Here is a 4677-nt window from a genome sequence, read left to right on the forward strand (position 1 = left end):
GGATCACCTGCCCTTGCGGTATATATATATATATATATATATATATATATATATATATATATCTATATATAGGGATGACCATGCATATTAGGATAACTGAACATAAGAGCAATATTCGGTGCCAAAGGGTTACCACCAAGCTATATACACACACTTCAGGGAAGCACAACACTCCCCAGACTCACTACGATAGATTGTGCTGTAGGCCCACCCACAGATTTCCAAAGGCACACTGTTCAGGATTGAACAGAGATGGGTACACAGACTCTCTACGCATACTGCTGGGCTTAATGAAGACATACCGTGGGGTGCATTCACCTAGACTGTATCTGCATTTTCAACTATGTACTCATGCCATAAGCCTATGCATCTTGTGCACCATTCACTTTCAGGGTGCGCTTATTAGTGGTCTGTACACTGTGTTTTCTAGCCCCACCTCCATGCAACACATGTACCAACTTTACCTATGCACTCCCATGCTATTTTACTCCAGTTACAACATACACGGCATCTGAGCCACATAAGTCCCCTGTGTTTATATTTCACAATATGCATATTGGCTAGCACATTAAGAGCTCTATTGTAACCTCATGACTGATGGATGCGCTATATATATATATATATATATATATATATATATATATATATATATATATATGAATGATCCACTCCGCATAGTCACGGGTGTCGCATACCGCCGTTTGGTACAAATCACCGTTTTTCCATCTTTAGCATTTTTTTCACTTCAAGTGTTTGAGGATCACAGTGTAGGCAACACCTCTATAGAATACATATACTTGTGGAACCAGCTGCCCGACCCACTTATAGATGGCCGCTGTGTATGCTATGTCCAGTCACCGTTCTACACACAGCACCCGGAGTCACCCGATAGTTTGTGGCCCCATGTGACTCCCCCCTACGTCGTCACACTAGTGTTTTTTTATACGCTGCCCGCCAGTAACCATTCACGGTTCCGGCGGCAGGGTAGATCTTGGGCTCTACGCGTTCTGAAACGCTGGTGAGTACTCTTCCACCACCCCCGATTTTTGACATGGCGGTTTCACTGGACTGCCATTGAAGGCGAGTGCTTAGTACATGGAATGGAGTGAACGGACCTTTTGGTTAATTACCAACCCCGTGTGGTGCTTTAATCCCGTGGTTTGCTTTGGGTTTTCCAGCCGCCTTACTGTTTATTTGACACAGGGGTACCTATTGGTGTTTTACTGATACCACCTCTGCGCCTATTCATTACGGGTTGCTCCTTCCGAATCCCTTGGTAAAACGGTTAGCCCACTATGGCATGGTCACCATGTCTGTAACCGCTACTCCTAGTCAACCACTTCTTGAATGGTCCAGTGACCCCCTCATATAATCTTTTTAACTACCCCCTGCTTAACTTAGCTCTTCTTCGTATTTTCAGGACCCTATTGGAGTCCATCTCACCCGCCGGCAACTGTTGCAAGTAAATACTTAACAGTGTAGGGGAGTCTCATCCTTGTCCGTACTGCTTTTGTTGCCCCTGTTGTTTTAATGACCTTTTAAAAGTTTCCAGAAAGATATTGTTAACCATTGTATATAACTCACTGATACACAGTTGAATATGGTGATGCCATCGTGTTTCTTGATCCTCCATTAGACATGCTCACTGAGGCATTTTTTACTGACGATTAGTCAATATTCTGTGTGAGTGCACCCAACTGCATTTTTTTTTGATCTGTTTCTCATTTTTACCATTGCAGGTTATCAACTAGACAAAGTGGTATGTAGATTTTTCACTTATCCACTTAGTGTAGATCGTAATATTCATCGATCCTGAGGCAGTGCCCAGATCTTTACGACATTTAAGGCTCGAAACATGTCGATCACTTGAGATCAGGGTACATACAGCTAGACACATTGCTCCTAGTCTTTTTACCCCTCTTGCTCCCTTTTAAAATCAGGCAGTTTACCTTTTATAATAAATGGGTTGTTAGGACTAACTGACCTGTTTTAGATTCACTCAATCCCCATTCACATCTACACACACTAGGCCTCTCACCCCCATTGCACCCACCAGCAGGAACAAAAGATCCCTGATAAAGAGCCCCGGTACGGGTACCCGTGAGGTATTGCAGCGCCGACCTGGTGAGGGGCAGGTTCATATGATGAAGCAGGACACCTAGCTTGCTGGGTGTGTGAGAGCCCTAGTTCCGACAAGGGGACTTCCCCCTTCCTTTGCACCACCAGTGGGGTCATTCCTACCCCAACTCACACCACAGTATCTCTCTCTCTTCCTTATGACCTTAGAGGAACTTTGTACCAGTTTTTGGACACAGCCTTGGTAGGGTATGTACATTGGACCTTGTTAAACTTGCCCCGGTGCCCCCCCCCCCCCCTTTGTTGGATATATGGGGGTTAGCGTCCGAATTGGAGACCAACAAGCCTTGGCAACGGCAACCCACATGGTGCAAGTAAAAAGGCTTAGATGTGGACCAGCAAGGTCCCGTGGACTCCCCAAGAAATGGAGTCAGGGCACGTCTGGAGCAACCAGGTAAGCCCGCTGAAGGTTAAGTACCCTTCTCAGGTACCCACAGGTCGACAGACGAGGGATCACGGAGGGACCACAAGAGGAATCACTCAATACCAGCCCACAGAACACTTGTGGAGTGTAGGCCAGTAATGCTCGGTGGAATCACTGCTCGGGGTCTGGACTACAAGTAGCCCAAAGCACAGCCTCCTGGATCGCCAAAAAGCATATGCTGCTGCCAATGTGCACGGTCCCCACAAGGGCTTTGAATCTCAGGTATGGAGAGCATGGATTGGCCTCAGGGAAGCTTGGAAACCCACCTCCTGTGTTGCAAAATCTTCAGAATCCTTCAGGAGCTGCGTAGTTGCAAACCGGAGAGAGGAGTCTTTGGTGCCTGCTTAGTAACTCCTTTGCGCCAAGGGAGATTCTTCGGTCATCCAACGTCGTGTAGATAGGTGAAGTTCTGGGATTCTGTAGCAGAGTTTCGTCCAGGTAAATCGAAATTCCTGTAGCCAGGGGTTCCTACTTTATACCAAAGGAAGGGGTGGGACAAACTTTGGGGACCCACCTATGGGAAGGTCAGGACAGAGGGGTGGCTACACCCATGGTCTTTGTCCAGTTTCGCACCAGAGCAGGGGCTGGTAGCCCCTGCAACCGGGTTGAGCTGGACTATGCACAAGGACACCAAATGTGCCCCCAATGCAGCATTCAAAGCACTCGGAGTGCACCCACCCATCCCCCAATACACTAAAGCCTGTCTGGGAGGTGGTCACACCTCCCTGTGACAGGAAACTCATTGTCCAGCTGTCCCCTGCCAGAGTTTCGGCCAGCAGACTGACTCCAGGGCTTGCAAAGCTGGTACCGGGCGTACCAGTGCTGTCATATTTCTCCTTCTAGTAGGGTGGAATCATATCTCCCACACCAGTTACTGGTGTTGGGGTATGATTCCATGGTGTTTAAGCCCCACACCATTGATTTGAGGTTTTAATAACCATTAAAATCAGTAGTTTCATTATTTTTTTCTAGCTAACCCCATTCTCAGGGGTGACCACACAGAGAACGTGGATTTTCTAGTTTACTCCAACGGAAAATTGTAAGAACTCCAGTAGTGTACGATTACTGCTAGCAGCAGGTTTCCTAGTGGCAATCAGACATTGCTCACCATTGGATATGTGAAAGAGCCCCCACTCTGGAAGGGCAGACAAGGCATGAACTATTTAATTTCCCATGGTGAAAATGATTTATAAAGCAAGACATTCTAAAAAAAAAAAAAAAAAAGTAAAGTGTGGAGCCCTAGGTGAGAATATTCCCATGGTACTAGAACTAGATCTCATGTAGCCTTCTTCAGTATGCAGTCTACACAAGTCGAAAACAATGTTGAGTATTACATAACAATTGGCTAGGTTTTTGTTTACCATGAAATTAAGTTTTTTTTTTTTTAATGGTTTTGGCGACCCACCTTATTGTCATATATAGATTAGCACTCAGGTCACTGATTGAGAGTCAACTGAACGCCCATCAGAAAGTCATGAGTGCATAAGGTTTGTGAGCAAAGTAAAATAACATTCACATCCTAGACAGGCTAAGATGACCTAACGAGCAAGTCAAAAGGATGTACACCAACACCATTCCTTGAAGGAGAGAAAAAAGCAACAAAAAAAAAAAAAACAAAAAAAAAAAAAGCACAGCTCTACGACATCATCAGTGTTACGTCTGGTCTTCTAACCACTCACGTGTTTACTATTTGCTTCCTTCGAGGCTACCACCATACAGGCTACATTCTTCAGAAGCAAAGAATCAAAACCTCCCGTCAACACCAGAAAAACAAAGCAACCATGCATGATAACTGTCAGATATCCCTGCTGCAAAGAAAATCATTTCTGTGAGGAAGGAGTAAAAAAAAAAAAAAACCCTCCCATCAGCAACTGAATTGTGCATAGGGACATACTAAAGTACAGTCATTGGTGGTGTAATTATCTTCATGGCTTTTAAATATTGGGGCTGGTTAGTTGCATACCATTTACAAGACAGTTTGTGTTTAAGTTAATAATTAATGCTTTTGTTGGTTTCCGAACAGTTAAGGTGTGAAAGAGCCAACAAGTGACTTTAAAACATGCACAATCGAGTGCATCACTTGTCAGACCCATCTTACATGAACAGAGGTAGCAAAC

Source organism: Triturus cristatus, chromosome 7 (assembly GCF_964204655.1).
Source record: "Triturus cristatus chromosome 7, aTriCri1.1, whole genome shotgun sequence".
Taxonomy (NCBI): Eukaryota; Metazoa; Chordata; class Amphibia; order Caudata; family Salamandridae; genus Triturus; species Triturus cristatus.